The sequence below is a fragment of the Heteronotia binoei genome, chromosome 2, assembly GCF_032191835.1.
Source record: "Heteronotia binoei isolate CCM8104 ecotype False Entrance Well chromosome 2, APGP_CSIRO_Hbin_v1, whole genome shotgun sequence".
NCBI classification, from domain to species: domain Eukaryota; kingdom Metazoa; phylum Chordata; class Lepidosauria; order Squamata; family Gekkonidae; genus Heteronotia; species Heteronotia binoei.
In genome coordinates, this window is record NC_083224.1 from 76,082,857 (window position 1) to 76,102,583 (window position 19,727).

At 46.7% G+C, this 19,727-nt stretch overlaps 1 long non-coding RNA gene across 1 annotated transcript in view; it reads left to right on the forward strand.

Annotated features, from left to right (window-relative positions):
* Positions 1 to 19,727, forward strand: part of LOC132567585 (uncharacterized) — a 38,753-nt gene that overhangs the window by 11,273 nt on the left and 7,753 nt on the right. Inside the window, exon 2 of the long non-coding RNA XR_009555099.1 lies at positions 3,060 to 3,529. This is a non-coding gene — a long non-coding RNA (uncharacterized LOC132567585). The remainder of the gene's footprint in view (positions 1 to 3,059; positions 3,530 to 19,727) is intronic.

Below are 19,727 nucleotides of genomic sequence, written 5' to 3' on the forward strand. Positions count from 1 at the left end.
ACAAAAATATGTAATCTTTCATTGAAATCTGCCTCCATTCCTGAGGACTGGAAAGTAGCAAATGTCACCCCCATCTTTAAAAAGGGTTCCAGAGGAGATCCAGGAAATACAGGCCAGTCCATCTGACTTCAATACCGAGAAAGTTGGTGGAAACTATTATCAAAGAGAGAATGAGTAGGCACATTGATGAACACAAGTTATCGAGGAAGACTCAGCATGGGTTCTGTAAGGGAAGATCTTGCCTCACTAACCTGTTAGAGTTCTTTGAGGGGGTGAACAAACATGTGAACAAAGGGGAACCAATTGACTTCCAGAAAGCTTTTGATAAAGTTCTTCATCAAAGGCTCCTTAGTAAGCTCGAGAGTCATGGAGTAAAAGCACAAGTCCTCTTGTGGAGCAAAAACTGGCTAATTAATAGGAAACAGAGAGTGAGTATAAATGGGCAATTTTTGCAGTGGAAGATGGTAAGCAGTGGGGTGCCGCAGGGCTCAGTACTGAGTCCCATGCTCTTTAACTTGTTCATTAATGATTTGAAGTTGGGAGTAAGCAGTGAAGTGGCTAAGTTTGCAGTTGGCACTAAATTGTTCAGGGTGGTGAAAACCAGAGAGGATTGTGAGGCACTCCAAAGGGATCTGTTGAGGCTGGGTGAGTGGGTGTCAACACGGCGGATGAGGTTCAGTGTGGCCAAGTGCAAAGTAATGCACATTGGGGCCAAAAATCCTAGCTATAATTACAAGTCGATAAGGTGTAAACTGGCAGAGACTGAGATCTTGTTGTCGTGGTAGATAACTCACTGAAAATGTCAAGACAGTGTGCAATTGCAATAAAAAAGGCCAATGCAATGCTGGGAATTATTAGGAAGGGAACTGAAAACAAATCAGCCAGTATCATAATTCCCCTGTATAAATCAATGGTACGGTCTCATTTGGAGTATTGTGTACATTTCTGGTCACCACACCTCAAAAAAGATATTATAGCATTGGAAAAAGTGCACAAATGGGCAACTAGAATGATTAAAGGCTTGGAACACTTTCCCTATGAAGAAAGGTTAAAACACTTGGGGCTCTTTAGCTTGGAGAAACGTCGACTGTGGGGTGACATGGTAGAGGTTTACAAGATTATGCATGGGATAGAGAAGGTAGAGAAAGAAGTACTTTTCTCCCTTTCTCACAATACAAGAACTTGTGGGCATTCAATGAAATTGCTGAGCAGTTGGGTTAGAACTGATAAAAGGAAGTATTACTTCACCCAAAGGGTGATTAACGTGGAATTCACTGCCCTCCTCTTGGGTCTGTTGGCTGCAGTATTCTCTCCAGTTGCCTCCTCATCTCTTGCGCCATGTATGTGGCATTGGCTTGCATCTCATCCCTCAGGCATTTGGCCATTTCGGCCATCTCATCCCTCACCATTTGGAAGAGCCCTCTGTCATCAGGATTGGGTTCCTCTTCCTCATCATCCGGGCACGGACGATCGGGTTCACCTCTGTCCTCCTCCTGCTCGGGTCTCGGTTCGTCTTGACCCCCTCCGGCTCTCGCACCATCCTGGCCGCTCTCTTCCCCCAATCGTCTTCGTCGGGATGGCCCTGTCAGGATTGCTTCTCTCCAAGCTGTTGCCTCGTCCATTAGGGTTGTGGAGGTTCTGCGTACCCACACTTTAGGGGTGGTAAACAGGTGCTGGATGTGTAAGGAGGACCCTCTCCCCGTGACTGCCACGGCAGTGTCCTCACCCCGGCGTCCTCTTCTCTGGGTTCGCCTCGTATCCTATCCGGAGTTGTAGGGAATCTGCCATTATCTGGAGTTCTTTCCACCAAACAGTTAGAAAGTTGCCAGTTCGGTTAAATTCCCAAGGAAGATCACTTCCAAAATGTCAAGCATTGATATTTCGAAATAATCAAGCTTTTGTTTTTTGAATCAAAGACTTGTTTTATTGAAATTCCATGACTTGTTCCAAGACTCAAACCTTGGAAGTGAGACAGACTGTCATAGAGCAGAGTAACTTAAAGGTTACTTCAAAGGCAGGGCTACAGATAACTTCAAAAGAATAACATTTAGATGCAAATTACATTGATAGTTCAAAGGCTACTAACAACTATCTTTTTGGGTACCGAGGAACGCGGACATCTACTTTTCTCACACATTCTCTACTTGCTGATAAGACCTTTTGGTGAGAACCTGTGGGGGAGGCATTTTGCATTTCTAATACAAGGTTACTTACACATCCTGAAGCAGGGAGATTTATTATACATTTACTGAAAGAAAAGGAGGATAAAGGAAAGGGGGGAAGGAAGGGAGAATGACAAAGTAGGAGTAAAGTAATACTTAGAAATAGCATGCTTGACTCCCCACCCTCTCCCAGCTCCACCCCCAAAGTCTCCAGGTATTTTCCAACAGACCTGGCAACCCTAGTCCTACTCTAAACCCCTGTAGATAGCCTCTGGGAAAGCCTGCCATTATCATACATAGTTGCTGGATCCTGCTTGCTTTTGGGGGTTTTGTTTGTTTTGTTTGTTGGGTTTTTTGTGATCACCAAGTATGAGAACATGGGAAGGGAGAGAAATAGTAATGCCAGCTAGTAAGGAATTCTTGAGGTGTACTGAGCAGTTTGGCTGATACAGATAAAGTGCAGTGACAGGAACACATCAGTGGTTTATCATTCATTCAAGCTAATGGTCACCAGCGAGATACATTCTGAGCCTAAAGGTCTCATGCTAAAACTGTAGAAGTAGGAGATCAAGAGTTTATGGCATTCATGGGAAGGGAACGGCTTAATCTTGATAAAGGTGGTAGTAGTTACACTAATGCCTCTACTTTATTATTTTTTTTTAAAGCAAGCTCACAAAAGTGCCTCATCATATGAAGTTTATTATGCTTTGGGGACAGGGACAGGTGGAATGTATTGTTGAATGGTTAGTGTGTCCTTTGGGAGCAGAGTTGGCATAAGGGTTGTAGTGTACTGAGGGCAGAGGCTGGAGAACTTGATATCAAAGATGGATTCCAGTAAAAGTAGCTGATGTACACCAATACTAACACAACACTGTTAGTACTAAGGTTACTCTACAGCTGCCTACTGCCCACTGCATTCTGAAATTTGTTCCAATTATTTTTTCATCAGTATCTGACATTTTCACCCTTCCTTGCCTTGTATTCCCTCTGGAATTCTCCCCACCAATTTGCCATATGAGATCCTGTTGCAAAACTTCCTGTGCAGCCGTGAGAGCCATAAAAAGGCTTATTCTGTCTCCTGTAATCCAGTGCACAGAAATGCAGCACGCCTTTCTCGCTGACTCTAGGCACTGAGTGAATAGAGGTTACTAAAGCAGATGGGGATTCCTCCACATTTAATTGTCTTCCAGTTCCTGTAACGAAAAGTGAAGATTATGAGAGTTGGATTTGCACAGCTGGATGATCCTTTCCCCCTGCTCCTGCTCTACCAACATACAATCAGCACCTCTTTCAGTTTACCTCCTGTTTACCAAGGACGGCAGCCTCCCAGGAGAAGGCAAGATCACATATGGCATGTGAGTAATTATGTACACACTTTGGTAGGGTGTGGGGCAGAGAATTTCCAGACTCACAGTGTCTAGGAATTTGGAGTGTTTTGAGTTAAACTCACTGCTTATTCTAAAAGAAAAGTCTGATTTGTGTGAGAACATATAAAGCTGCTTGTTGTAACTAAATGCAAAACTGTTTTGAAGCATTCCTTGGCAGACAAGTAAAAATGCCATTCTTCTTAGAGGTCATTAGGTTATGTGTGTGTTTGTGCATGTGTAGGAATATATCATTATACTGTGCAGGTTCTGTCCATTCAGCACAGCTTTTAAGGTGTCATCTGAAATTAATCAAAGGCTACGATGAAGAAAAATGTGTTGTCAGTTTGGTAAGCTTGTTATTTGTTGATAAAGCTTAATATTGGATAATATAAGCACTTAAGGTTGTCCAGCACCATAATTTGTCAGCTGTAACTTGTTCAAGTCTCCATGAATATGCTTGTGGGTCTGCATGCTAGGTCACATTTCTGAATCCCAAAGTAAGATGCATTTTTCTGTCCTCTGAATTTTATAGCTTGGTTGATGTGATTTGGCACATGGGACTGTTTTTACTCAAGTTTATCCCATACTGGATGCTTTCTGAATCCCAAAGAATGGGATGTGGTATGAACATTATATCCGGAAGATACCCAAAATATATTTTGCATTTTACATATTGTTGATCCTAGCCATAATACAGTCTTTTCACTGTGTATAAAACATCTGGAATATCAGGAGTGCGGAAGAAACATAGTTAGAGGACAGCAAGTGAAATCAGGGAAAGAGTTACCATGAAATTATTTTTTCTTCTTTTGTGGGACATCCATTTTTCAAGATACTTAAACCTTGACAGAAATTTAACAACTCATTAAAATTCCATATGGTTCTCATAGGCCTTCCAAAAAAGCAAGATGAAATGGTTCTTGGCACATAAAAAAGGCAAACGGTAAAAGGTAGTCCCCTGTGCAAGCACCGAGTCGTTACCAACCGATGGGGTGATGTCATATCACAATGTTTTCTTGGCAGACTTTTTATGGGGTGGTTTGCCATTCTCTTCCCCAGTCATGTACACTTTACCCCCAGCAAGCTGGGCACTCATTTTACCGACTACAGAAGGATGGAAGGCTGAGTCAACCTTCAGCCTCAGTAATGTGTACCTCTGATTGGCCCTGTCTCAGAGGACTACCCTCATGCTTGCATATAATATATATTATTAGCATAGTTACCCTTATATAACTACCACCATCATTTATAAAATCTGGAAGATTTTAAACTAATCTAAAGAAAAAAGATTAATATAGTGTATTAGTAGAATATTGTGCATGAACTAGGAAGACCATGAGGAGTCTTTGCTCAGTTTCTTCAAATGGTGGTGATAGCAATAAATAACAAGGCATAAGAAGTAATAATTTCTGCCTGCATCTATATCCTTCTGATTAGTCCAAATAGGAAACTAATTGCTGGTGTTTCAAAGCTAAAGTGAACAAAGAATTAACACAACATTTGGAATTGTCAGTTTTCCTGTATTTGGAACTGTGCAAACATATATATCATAGCTGTATTTATTTATTTAAACATACACATTATGCTTTTCTGTAACACTCCCAGAGCAGTTTACAATAAAATACAAAATTACAGTTTAAAAAGCTATCTAGGTAACCAGCAGAATAAAAACCAAAAATAATTAGAAGTAGAAAGTAGTCCAAACTTTAGCTTACACTGAGTCAAAAACAGTCCTCAGCAATCCCTGCATCATCCTCATTAATTCAACCAAAAGCAAATTGAAAGATGAAGTAAAGCAGAGGCATTTGTTCTGAGTTATATATTTAAAAAGATAAACTAAATCCATGCATTGCAAAGGTATCTAAACATAATTTTTTCTTTGTTTTCTCTGACAATGTTATAATATTCTTGTTATCAGATTGGTTATATCTATTTCCATTTTCTGTCTGTATAAAAAGTTTTACAATTGCTATCAGATGTGTCTTTTTAGGAAATTATTCCTCAGGAAGTAATTGCTTTGCGTTTTGTTTTGATCTCTGCTTTAAAACTATGATAAATAAAGGGTATGTAGGTGGTGTGGGGGGGAAAGAGTGGTTTTCATTTGCCTTTTTAAAAACTTGTTGATGGGTTCAAATATATATCCAGTGGAGAGAATTCCAAAACCTTGGTGATGTCACTAAGAAGCCCCTGTCACAGATGACACCTACCAAATACCTGACAGGAGTAGTAGGATCTCTCCAGCCGACTTCAGTGGGCTGGGTAGCCTCATGTGGTCCTGGTGGTACCCGGAACTAAAAATTATTTTGGGACTTTAAAGATCAAAACCAACATTTTCAATTTTTTTTTTGTTTATTTATTTATAGTCCACCTTTCTTACTGAGGCTCAGGAACAATTACTCAGTGTAAATCACTGCAGGCATTTAATAAGCAATGCAATGAGAGTAGGATTACAGCAATCTGAAGCAAAGCTAAATGTATTAAACAAAGCATGTTCCACTATGTAGAAAATGATATTACAAATATAAAAAAGAATACAGCAAGAGCAAGAATAATATACAGTGACATAGTCTACAGTCCTGTTCCTCTTTATAAAAGCACCTTCTTGAGTTATTATAACATAGCTTTATTTCCATTATAAAAGCAATTTTGCCATAGCAGAATGACAGAAATGTGGATCAAGAAATACACTGAGAGTCAGCCCAGCTGGATCAAAGCTGGAGTGATATGATTAAACCAGCTTTTTCTCATCAACAGTCTGGGAGCTTGCCTTTAAATCAACTGGAGTGTATATGAACATACTGTGCCATTGACTGGAGTGGTGATCATTAGGGACAATCAACTTTTCAGAGTTCTTGTAATAAAGTGATAGTAATAATCTAATGAAACAGGATGACTAATATGAACAGAACATTCAGAAACACCAAGGCTGTGTAGTTGAATGTACTCTCATTCAGTGCAGACCTGAGTCTTGAGTAGTTTGGTAAGATCTCCTTGAACAATTTCTAAAAAGATACATAATGCAGGAAAGTAAACAATCCTCCTCTTGCTGTGATTTAGTTTATTTAATAGAACATTCTTTGTCATGCAAAGCTCTTCCCTAGACAATTCCCTTTATATGGGCTTTTAAAGACAATAATGGAGCCACTTATGTGTTAAATCTCAGCCCCTTGTGGGGAGGCAGAGCTGGGGAAAACTATTTTGTGCAGAAAACAGCTGGCAGGAAAAGGATTTAAGTACCCTTCTCTCTGCTGTTGCTCCACTCAAAGTTCTATTATAGATTTATTTATATAATTCATTTATAGCTCACCTTCTTCCCAAATGGAGACCCAAAGCAGCTTATGTTGTTCTCTTTCCTCCATTTTATCCTCACAGCAACCCTGTAAGGTGCATTAGGCTGAGAGTGTGTGACTGGCCAAGGTTGCCCAATTAGTTTCTGTGACAGAGTGGGCATTTGAACCTGAGTCTCCCAGATCCTAGTCTAACATTCTAACCATTTTACCAGGCTGACTCTCTGCCAGTTCTGCTTTTCATGTTAAATAACACTGGGGCTTCCTTTACAGTATCTGAATGTAACGTAGTTTTCCCCAAAGAATCTGATATTAAAATCTCTGAGTTGTTGATATCAGGACTGTTAATCCTGTTTATATGAATATGAACTACTAGAGTTGTTCAGCCATTCAGTCATATCTTGGTCATTTGTGACTTCCCTCATCCTTGCTCTGAGTCTAACGGTCCCATTTCCAATTATTTCTGTTTCACTGTGTTTTGGTTTTACAGCCACCCATTGTCAGGACTCAGTTGGCTAATCATCTCATCTTTCTTCGGCCCTGCATTAGGAAGGCAACAAATGAGGCACAGCTGGACATCAGCTACTCTTTTCCCCTGAAGTGCCTCACTTGCCTTAACAAGCCTATACAATACATTCCTTAAAACTTCTGGTTCAGTGAAGCTGAGAAAAGCATGACTGATGCAAAGGGGAAAAAAATATGGCCCTGACCTGGATAGCCCAGGCAAGCCTAATCTTGTCAGATCTTGGAAGTTTAACCAAGGCTGACCCTGGCAAGTACTTGGATGGGAGATCTCCTTGGAATACCAGAAGGAGGAGGAAGAAGAAGAGATTAGATGTATGACTTGTCATAAGAACATAAGAGAAGCCATGTTGGATCAGGCCAATGGCCCATCCAGTCCAACACGCTGTATCACACAGTGGCCAAAAATTTATATACACACACACACACATATATATATACACACTGTGGCCAGTAGCCACTGATGGACCTCTGCTCCATATTTTTCTCCAACCCCCTCTTGAAGCTGGCTAGGCTTGTAGCCACCGCCACCTCCTGTGGCAGCAAATTCCACATGTTAATCACCCTTTGGGTGAAGAAGTACCTCCTTTTATCCGTTCTAACCCGACTGCTCAGCAATTTCATTGAATGCCCACGAGTTCTTGTATTGTGAGAAAGGGAGAAAAGTATTTCTTTCTCTACCTTCTCCATCCCATGCATAATCTTGTAAACCTCTATTATTTCACCCCGCAGTCGATGTTTCTCCAAGCTAAAGAGCCCCAAATGTTTTAACCTTTCTTCATAGGGAAAGTGTTCCAAACCTGTAATCATTCTAGTTGCCCTTTTCTGCACTTTTTCCAATGCTATAATATCCTTATTGAGGTGCAGTGACCAGAATTGCACACAGTATTCCAAATGAGACCGCACCATCGATTTATACAGAGGCATTATGATACCGACTGATTTGTTTCCAATTCCCTTTCTAATAATTCCCAGCATGGCATTGGCCTTTTTTATTGCAATCGCACACTGTCTTGACATTTTCAGTGAGTTATCTACCACGACCCCAAGATCTCTCTCTTGGCCAGTCTATGCCAGTTCACACCCCATCAACTTGTATTTGCAGCTTCACTTCATTTGTCCTTCACTTGGAGTTTCAGGGCAGCTTACAACCTCCTTCCCCTCTCCTCCCCATCCCACAACAGATTCCCTGTGAGGTAGGCGGCGCTGAGAGAGCTCTTTCAAGGACTGCTCTTGAGAGAACAGCTCTGAGAGGACTTGTGACTGGTTCAAGGTCACATCAGCAGGTGCATGTGGAGAAGTGGGGAATCAAACCCAGTTTTCCAGGTTTAGAGCCCATGCTCCTAGCCACTACCAAACTGTCTCTCTTGATACAGGCAGGCTGTATAAAGCCACTTCTCTGAACATCCCCTGCCCCAGTAGGGGTCACCAGAAGTTACCATGACTTCCAGGTGCATAAGCATGCACACAAAATACAAAAGAAAATGGGGGGAAAATATGGATCCAGGATCAAGAAGGAGGACATATAATCATAGGAAGAGATTTTAAAGAAGGAGTGAGTAGACCTAGACAGATGGTGGAGTGAGTAGACCTAGACAGATGGAGTGAGTAGACCTAGACAGATGGTGGACCTCCATTCTCTGTTGTGGTTGCCAGCCTCTAGGTGTGACCTTGAATTTTCCCAGAATTATAAATTATTTCCAGGCAATAGAGATCAGTTTCCTTGGATGAAATGGAAGCTTCAAAAGGTGCACTCCATGACATCAGATCCCCATTTGACCTCTCTTCTTCCAATCCCAAATCTACTCCCAAATTCCCTATGCCGGTTAGCAACTCTACCCTCTACTTTGAATTATTATCAAAGAAGTTAAAAGGTGCTCTTCTCCTCACATCCTGTCTGTGTTTTTTCCCTCAGACTTGGAAAGATATATGCCCATAACTTGGTTTATACTTTTTTCTTGGTCATATAGTTGCCATAACTGTTATAGAAGCCACTATAGTGTAATGGTTAAGGACGGTGGTTGATTAGAAATGCAGTGTCATTTCAAGTCCCTGCTCAACCACAGAGTTCACTGGGCCAGCCAGCCTCTCCCTCCCTCAGCTTGATTTACCTCACAGCATTTTTTGTGAGGCTAAAATAGATGAGAGAACCAGGCATGCTGCCCTGAGCTTGGAGAAAAAGGGTAAGATAAAATGTGATGCATAAATAAATACCTGGCCCACTTGGCTGATGTCATGAGGAAACCAGCAAGAAACGTGTAGCATCCCAGACAGGAAAAACATGTTTAAAAGTACAAGGCAAAGTACAGCCAAGTTCTCAACAAGGATTTTTGAAGAAACTATGCTGGAATGCAGCCTGGTGAACAACAACTATACACAGTGTTGCCAAATGCATGATTTTTTTTTTTTTGAAAAAAACCCTGCTTCTTTAACAGAGGCTTGAGGGAATGTTCTTTACCAAGTGGTATTATTTCGCTCTCCGCCACAAAAAGTTTTACCTGCCCATTTCCAAATATTACGTCTCTATTAAAGGAACAGGACATTCTCCCCTCCCCCCCCCCCCCACAATTGTTTATAACCATAGGTATACAGTGTGGGGAAGTCTATAAACCATGCTATGGTTCTGGATCTGTGAGAGATCCACTACTCCCATGGAACCACAGTGCAGAAAATCCTAATAAGATCCTGTGTTTTGATAGATATGATCACACTCTGATCCTAAATTAATTTACGAGGAATTAACATCCATTGGTTTCAAGTAAATGTGCTTAGGAAAAAAGGAAAAGGAAAGATCCCCTGTGCAAGCACCAGTCATTTCCGACTCTGGGGTGACGTTGCTTTCACAACGTTTTCATGTCAGACTTTTTACGGGGTGGTTTGCCATTGCCTTCCCCAGTCATCTACACTTTCCCCCTAGCAAGCTGGGTACTCATTTTACCGACCTCGGAAGGATGGAAGGCTGAGTCAACCTCAAGCCGGCTACCTGAAAACCAGGTTCCTCCAGGGATCAAACTTAGGTTGTGAGCAGAGCTTAGGACTGCAGTACTTCAGCTTTAACACTCTGCGCCATGGGGCTTAGGAACACAGTCTCTAAGTAATTTGTGAGAGTGCAGTTCAGGATAGAATATTCCAAGAAAGCCCTGATATAGATGATGAGCCCACTGTCTTCAGATCTGAGAAGACAAGCAGGATTGGTCTTGGTTAGTACTTGGATAGGAAACAACCAAGGACCTCCAGGGTCACTATGCAGAGATAGGCTATTATTATTGATGTTGTTGTCATCATCACATTTCATTAATGTATTAATAATATTATTAATATATTATTATATTAATAATATAATAATTATTAATTTAAAGTGAGATGGTGAATACTAATTACTCCAATTACAAACTGCCAGCTACTTTGCAGGCAGCGGGGAAGAGAGCAAGGCAAATGGGAAAAGCAGAAGAAGGGGCCAACCAAGATGGAAACAGGCCTTGATGGTTTTTGGCAGAGAGTTCCATCAGGTTAGGGCCAGAACCAAAAGGACCCTGGACAAGGGCAGTCAGATGTCTTTGGGGCCACAGACTACCAGCAAGTTGCTCTCCAAGGAGTGTAATGCTCTCCCAAGGTCATAACAGAGGAGACAGTCTCATAGATATGACAAATCACCTCTGTTTGTCTCTTGCCTTGAAAACCCACTGGGGGTCACCATAAGTTGGTTGCGACCTGACATCTCTTTCCTCCACTATTTCAAGAATATCATCCTTACATAGGCAGGTTTGGTACTATGCAGTTATAATTTTAAAAAAATTACACTATTTGTATTAAATTTAGAGAAATGCTCAATGACTATGTTTTGGAAGCAGAATGTTATCAAGAAACAGTGGCAGTGAAACCCTTCAGTTACTAGAATGAAGAGAAAGAAACTTAACTGATCTTCTTCGTGGTCTCTGTGCCTCACACTCATGGGATAGTGCGCCTGCGCCGATCCCCGAATCGGTAACTGAAAAGCCCGGGGTTTTTTCGCGCTCGGCTCCACTGAGCATGCGCACGCGACCCACTGCGCATGCCCACCGGCGCCAGCGCGAGGATCCCGCCAGTTCCTTTCTGACCGCTGCGCTAGAGAGGTTCCCTTTCTGCTTCTCCGGTCGGTGAGAGTACCTTTTTCTCTCGTTCTAGCCCGTTTGTCTTTGTAAATAGTTAGTTAGTTAGTTATTAGTATTAGTTAGTGATAGTTAGAAAAAAAAAAAAGCATTTTTCGTTCTCCGGCGGACTGCCCCTTGGGGTATTCCGCTTTCACTTCTCCGGTGGTCTGGACAGTGGGTCGGTCCGACTACTGGGTATAGGCTCCTCCTCCTCTTCACAGGGTCGGGTCTTCAAACGATCCAGAGAGGGGGGGAGTGGCCTATACCTCCCAGCTCCCGCCAGTTTTTTCCCGGCCCTGCACTAAGCAGGACGGTTCTTTCAGGAGCGCTTGCAATAAGCGCAGAAGATCCGGAGAGAAGACTTATAACAGGCCGGAAGCGTAGGGTCTTACCCTTACAACACCGGCAGGAGCAAGCCGTTGGGGTCTACTCGTCAGTAGACCGCGGATCGTTCGGCAGGGCTCCGTGACGCTCCGTTTCCCCGCAGCCGCGTGTGGAACGGAGCGGAGGCTGAAGAAAGAGGCGACAGAGGGCTGGGATTCCCGTGCGTTTAATCGCAGCGGTCATCCGACGCCTGCTCTTTCTTGAGGCTAGGACCGGACGTTCCTTTTGGCTGGGAAGCCTGGTGACGTCGGTCTGTGCAGCGGAGAGCGGTAAGCCTTCCCTGGGTGGAAGCGTTGGGCCCCTTCGGTCTGGAGCTCGGGGAGAGGGTTCCCCTTTTAACCTTAATGCCTCATTTTGTGGAATTGGGGCTGAAGGGGGGGGGAGAGTCCGTTGCGTTGTGGCTCTTAAGAGCTGAAGGCAAGACCTCCCAGATTTTCTTAGGGGCGCAATTGAGTCTGCCCGCCCTCCATTTTGGGTGCCTTTTCCCGCGCTTTTCCTATGCCCTTGCTTTCACTTCCTTTTAGGGACGGGGAGAACAACAAGATGGCGGCCAGCTCACAAAGTAACTCCCCCAGCGAGTGTGATCTGCCCCTCCTTTCAGACATCCTGACCCCTCGACAAGAGGCTCAGAGCATTGATCTTACGGGGGAAGATGCCAAAATGAACTTACTGCAGTGGCTGAAAAAGGAGATGTTAAAGGAATTGGGGCAGGATTTAAATCAGCAACTGGGCTCTTCTGCTCCATTGAAGGGACAGAAGAGGCTAGGTGGAAGGAAAAGAGGCAGAGATCCTAGCCCTTGTGACACCTTGGAAGATCGGTCCAAGAATAACCCCCTTCCAGATTTGGAAGTGAGTTCTGCTGAGGAGTCAGAGGGCTCTGATCAGCAGTCAGATAAGGAAGATGGCGAGCTCTCGGAGGAGGAAGATCACCCTGACACCGTGCAGTCCAGGCTTTTTCCTCTCGAGTACTACTCAAAGTTGCTCCCCAAGGTTTTGAGGACTCTGAACTTTGTAGCCACTCCCAAGGAGAACGAGGATTTGGATCCTGATCTCCCTACAGGGGATATGATGCCAAAACTGAGTAGTGCCCAGACAGGGGTTCCCTTGCCAGCACCTTTCTTTGCATTAATTAAGGCTGAATGGGAGCGTCCGGCCAAGCCAAAGGCTAACCAGCAGGTCCTCTCCAAACTCTACTCGCTTATCCCACAGGCCACTAAGAGATTAAAACTGCCTACAGTAGACGACCCTGTAACCAGCCTGATCTCTAATTCAGTCTTGCCCATGGATGCAGAGGGGTTACCCAGAGATCCTTGTGACAGGAGGATTGAACAAGCTCTTCGTAAGGAATTTGAAGCTAATGCATGGGCCATCAAAGCGTCTACTACTTCTTCTCTGTTTGCTAGAGCAATGTGTACCTGGGCCAATAATTTGGCGTCAGCAGATAGTGGAGCTCCTAAGGAGTTCAAAGATGAACTAAAAAAGATTGCCCTATCTGCTGCCTTTGTAGCTGACAGTTCTTTGGATACCATGCAATTGGCTGCCAAGGCCATGGCTTGTGGCGTGGCTGCACGACGCAATATTTGGCTACGCAATTGGGAGGCTGACACTGCAGCACAGGCTAGAGTCGCAGCGGTTCCCTTTAAGGGTTCCCTATTGTTTGGGGAAGACCTGGACAGGTACCTCATCGAGAATAAGGACAAGAAGAAGGTTTTACCTTCTAAGAGTAAAGAATCAAGGCAGAAGAAATCCTTTCCTGCCTTTCGTGATTCCAAGAAGCCTTTCCGTCAGGGTTCCTTTCGTTCCTTCAAGGGAAAGTGGCATCAGAAGGGACGTGACTCCAAGCCCTATTATTCGGGAAAGCCCGACCAAAATGCTAAGAACCCCTCCAAAAAAGGGGGATCCCAATGACTATGCCTATCCTCAGACGGTAGGAAAGATAGGCGGCCGCCTTTCTTTATTCGTAAGAGTTTGGAGACAGTCAATTCAAGACAGATGGGTCCTAGAAGTGGTAGAGCAGGGCTATGCCTTGGAATTCCACTCCCTTCCTCCCAACCATTTTCGTTGGGTCCCACGGAAAAGAGATGTGGTTGCTCACAGGGCTATGATGTCAGCAATTCATCACTTGTTGGACATAGGGGCAGTAGAGCCCGTCCCTGTACCCCAACGAGGTTTGGGAGTTTACTCGATTATATTTTTGGTTCCAAAAAAGAACGGGGAGTCCAGAACGATCCTGGATCTGAAATGGCTCAACAAGTTTGTCTTGACAAGACATTTCAAGATGGAAACCCTTCGGTCAATCTTACCAGCCATTCAGCCCCAGGATTTTCTGGCCTCCTTGGATCTATCAGAGGCCTACTTACATGTTCCCATTCGGGAATCACACAGGAACTTCCTTCGGTTCTCCTACGGGGGGAAACACTACCAGTATCGAGCTCTTCCTTTCGGCCTGAAGTCGTCGCCCCGGGTGTTTACCAAGATCCTGGTGACCCTGGTGGCGGAGTTGAGGTTGCAGGGGGTAGCTCTCTTTCCTTACCTCGACGACATTCTGGTGAAGGCGGGGTCTTACCAGCATTGTCTAGAAGCCATGCAACGAACAGTGCTCTTGCTACGGGACCACGGGTTTGTGATAAATCTAGAGAAAAGCAATCTCCTCCCCTCCCAGAGGCTGGTGCACCTGGGGGTGGAGATAGACACTACCCTGGACAAAGTCTTTGTGACCTCAGAGAGGCAAGAGAGGTTTTGGCTCCTCTTGCAAGAGGTCTTACAGCAGCGCAGGGTCCCAGTGACGAAGTTAGCACAGTTGTTAGGGATGTTGGTCTCTTTTCAGGATTTACTTCCTTGGGCCAGGTTCCATACTCGTCCCCTACAGTTGTTCCTACGACCTTTTCAGGAGGTAATAGGGAGAAAAATCCCCAAACTAGTGATCTTACCACCAGGGTTGACATCTCAGCTTCAGTGGTGGATGGACCCAAGCCTTTTTCTCCCGGGCTATCCGCTCCGAGAACCTCAGAGGGTCTGTATGACCACGGACGCCAGCCTATGGGGCTGGGGGGCTCACTCACAGGATCAAATGGTCCAGGGACAGTGGGAATCCCACGAGACGAAGCGCAGCATCAATTTCCTGGAGCTCAGAGCGATTCGTCTGGGCTTACAGGGGTTGCAGACAGTACTAAGAGGTCACCATGTACTGGTAAAAACAGACAATGTGACAGCCAAAGCATATGTGAACAGGCAGGGAGGAACCAGGGTAAGGTCTCTACATGCCGAGGCAAAAATTCTATTCGAATGGGCGGAGATCAACCTGCTGTCGTTAAAGGCGGTTCACGTTCCGGGGAAGGACAACCTTCTGGCGGACTGGCTCAGCAGACGCTGGTTGGACCAGACAGAGTGGATGCTTCACAGAGACAGCTTCAGATCGATTGTGGAGAGATACGGTCTGGTAGCAGTAGACTTGTTTGCCACGGCGGAGAACCGCCAGGTGGACAGGTTTTTTACCAAGAACAGAGACTTACGGGCAGAAGGGAACGACGCTCTCAGCGCCGAGTGGCCAGGGGGACTACTGTACGCCTTTCCTCCCCTTCCTCTTTTACCCAGGGTGATTCAGAGGGTGGTGGACTTCAGGGCGGAGATGGTGCTCGTGGCTCCCTTCTGGCCGAGGCGGTCGTGGTTCCAGGAACTTCTGAGACTGTCGGTTCAGCCTCCCTGGCGACTCCCGAGCAGAGAGGACCTTCTGTCTCAGGGCAACGTGCTCCATCCGCAACCAGAGTTGTTAAACTTGACAGTCTGGAGATTGAGCGGGGCCAGCTCGAGGAGCTAGGTTACAGTAAGGGGGTAGTGGATACTATGCTAGCGTCTCGCAAAGGTTCCACTAATAGGGTGTACAATACCACCTGGAAGGTTTTCTCTGCATGGTCTTCCCAACGGGGGTGGGACCCGATTTCGGTTAGGGTAAAAGGAGTCCTTGCCTTCCTCCAAGAAGGGGTTGACAAGGGTTTGTCCACTAGCACGCTTCGGAGACAAGTAGCGGCCATTTCGTCCATCCAAGGAGTGCGGGGGCGTAAGGCCCTGTCGGCGCACCCTCATATTAAGCGTTTCTTGAGAGGTGTTGCTCTCCTTAGACCCCCACAAGTACACAGGTTCCCTTCATGGAAATTGAATGTGGTCTTAAAGGCCTTGTGCAAACGGCCTTTTGAGCCCATGGCCTCTTGCGGGCTTAAAGAATTGACGCTAAAAACCCTCTTTCTGGTGGGCATCACTTCGGCACGGAGAGTGTCGGAGTTGAGGGCTCTTTCGGTGGATAAGGAGTTGTGTACCTTTCATAATGAAAAGGTGGTTCTGAGACCGGACCCATCTTTTGTTCCTAAGGTTAATTCGGTTTTCCACAGGTCCCAGGAAATAGTTCTCCCTAATTTTTGCCCTAATCCTCAGTCTCCCAAAGAGCGGGATTTGCACTGTTTGGATGTTAAGAGAGCGTTGTGTTTTTATATTGAACGTTCGAAGGACTGGAGAAAGTCCGATTCATTGTTTGTTTCCTTTGATAGAAAGCGCAGAGGGCAACAGGTTTCTACGTCTTCCCTTAGCAGGTGGCTTCGGGAGTGTATTGGGTTGGCCTACAAATCCCAAGGTCTAGTTCCTCCGGATGGGATTACGGCTCATTCACTGCGGGGTGCTGCAACATCCGCTGTGTATCGGTCGTTCCCATCACTGGAGGATGTGTGTAAAGCAGCGACTTGGAGGTCGGTACATACCTTTACCAGACACTACAGGGTGGATAAATGGGCGTCTGCAGAGGCGGCCTTTGGAAGGCGGGTGCTGCAACATGCACTCTAAATAGGGAAGCCGCTCCCACCCGGGGGATGTTCAGCTTTGTTACGTCCCAGTAGTCGGACCGACCCACTGTCCAGACCACCGGAGAACGGAAGATTTGTAACACTTACCGTGAAGCTTCCTTCTCGGTGGACTGGCAGTGGGTCGGTCCGGCCCGCCCGATTACGGTTGAACGGCTTCCTGGGTTTTGGAGATGTATCTTGGAGCCTCGACTGTTCCTTGTCGGGAGTGTATGGTTTCAGTATTGCCAATGTCTGTTTCCAATCTACTATTGTGGTGGTGTTGAAACATAATAAAGGTTTTCCTTGTTCATCTGCCTTTGCATGTGAATGGGGAGGTTGTGGAAGGTGTTTTTTCCTTAGGGGAGACAGCTTGGATACACCTGGCGGGAGCTGGGAGGTATAGGCCACTCCCCCCCTCTCTGGATCGTTTGAAGACCCGACCCTGTGAAGAGGAGGAGGAGCCTATACCCAGTAGTCGGACCGACCCACTGCCAGTCCACCGAGAAGGAAGCTTCACGGTAAGTGTTACAAATCTTCCGTTTTCCCCCGCCTTTCTCTCAGGCGTTTCTGAGCAGAAAGAAATTGTTTTCGTGCGACTGCTTATGGAAAGTCGCTGGGGGTTTTTCAAGCGCTGCCGTGCTTGCGGGAAGAAGATTGCCCCTCCGGACGGCCATTCGCTGTGCCTGTTGTGCTTGGGGGAATCGCACAGAGTCGTGCCCGCATTGCCTTCGGTTCTCGAAACAGACCAGGAAGAACTGTGCGGCTCGATTATCGGCGGCGTTAACCGAATCGGCGCTTCGTCCTCATCGACCGATGGAGGGATCGGCACCGAAATCGACTGACACCCCGGCACAGGAGCTCGCATCGGCCGATGCCGCTCCGATCCCGACTTTAGAACTGCCGGAAGAGCGTGGCTCCACAAAACGTCCCCGCGAGGGCTCGGTGGATACGCCCGCTAAGAAGCGCCGTGAGGACTCGGGGACCCAAGTTCCGAAAAAGGCAAAATCGAAGGAGAAGTGTAAGCGACCCCGCACCCCTTCCCCGTCGGGTGGCGCATCGACGTCGGCAAATCCGCCGAAAACGATTCGGGTTTCCCCGCGCCGGAGCCCAGCATCCCAACAACGCCTGTCGGCGTCGGAGCAGGAGCCGGAGATTGACCTCACCCAACGGTCTTCGTCTTCGGGCTCACATTGACGGTCGATCAGCGATTCGGCGTCGGAAGTGGATGCTTCGGCACCGGTCATAGACCCGCCATTCAAGCCCCGACCCAGGCGAGATCCACCCTATACCCCGCAACGCTTCCCGATACCACCATGGGAGCAGCGTCGGTGGCAGCCTCCCTACTCCCGGTACGAGTCTTACCGTTGGTACCCGGAGGACTACCAAGACTGGGAACGAGCTTCGGAGTTCTCTTCGGTGTCGAGGGTCTCGCATCGTTCCCGGAAGGCATCGGCGTCGGCGTCGATTCCCCCAGATCGACAGCTAGTTCCGGTCGAAGCCCCGCGTAGTCTACAACCACTTCAACTTCCACCGCGAGAATCGACCCCGAGGCTCTCAGAGCATTCCACCCAACGTGACTCTTCGTCATCGGAGTCGGACAGTGAAGCTCAGGACTTGGAACCCTCACCAGGCTCCCAGACGGCGGAGGACCTTCCGATTTTGCCGTCGGAGGATCTGAAGTCCTATGGGGACCTTGTGAGACGTATTGCTGCCACCCTCAGACTGCCTGTGACCCAGCCGGAACCCGTAGTGGACGACAACGTGTTCGATATAATGCAGAGGAACACGTCCACTGCGGTGGCCCTCCCGGTTACTAAGGTGATTCTTCAGGCCGTCAAAGAACCTTGGAAGAAGCCTTCTTCGACACCGGTCTCCTCTAAACGCCTGGACCACATGTACAGGGTCCAGGAGGCAGGTGCTGAATTTTTGTTCACCCACCCACGTCCGAACTCAGTGGTGGTCTCCTCCTCCTCGAAGGCAAGGAAGGTTCACTCCTCCTTACCGGACAAGGAGGGCAGGAAGATCAATGGGATGGGCCGCAAGGTCTATTCAGCGGGGGCACTCGGCATCAAGGTATCTAACTATGCTGCCTGCATGGCTAGATACCAGTATGCCGTGTGGGAACAGCTTTCCCCCTTCCTCTCTTCTTTAAGTGAGGATAAGAAGACGGCTGCAATGAAATTGCAAAAGGAAGGTCTCGCTGTGGCCAGACAGCAGCTGGCTGCAGCGAAACACATGGTGGAAGCTTCAGCCAAAGCCATTACATCTGCGGTTTGCATCCGGCGGCACTCTTGGCTCAGGTCGACTGCACTACACCAAGACACCAAGACCTTCATTGAAGACCTACCGTTTGAGGGTGACGGGCTCTTCAGCACCACAACCGACACGGCGCTGCAAGAGTTCGATAAGAGTGTCAAGACATCCAGAAACTTGGGCGTCCAATCTTCTTCCAAGGCTCCTAAATCCAAGCAGTGGCCCAAACCCTGGACCAAGAAGCCTTACCAGAAGTTCTCCCCTGAGCAGTGGCGTCCCCGCTCTGCACAAGTGGAACGGCCTCCCTACCCTGGTAACGGTAGGAACCGCTACGGGGCCCAACCCTCCAACAAGTCCAAGGGGGCTCGTCCCCAGAAGCAGGGGGTTTGACTTCCTGCAAGCACGCTTCATCGTTCCCACTGTTGGCTCTTCCATCCGCCTACGCCCTTTCCTGCCTGCCTGGGAGTTGATCTCCACAGACAGGTGGGCTCTGTCCATCGTAAAAGAGGGCTACAAAATAGAGTTTGTTCAGACTCCGGGTCAGTCCGTGGTAGTTACCACTCCCCCTTCCCCACCTCTGCTGGCGGAGGTGAACAACCTCCTACAGAAACAAGCCATAGAGGTAGTTCCACCGGAGGCCAGGACAGGAGGTTTTTACTCCCGCTACTTTCTGGTCCCCAAACGGGACGGGGGTCTGAGGCCTATCATGGACCTTCGGAGTCTGAACAAATTTATTCTATACCAGAAGTTCAGAATGGCCACTCTGCAAACAATCCTACCCTTCATCAATCAG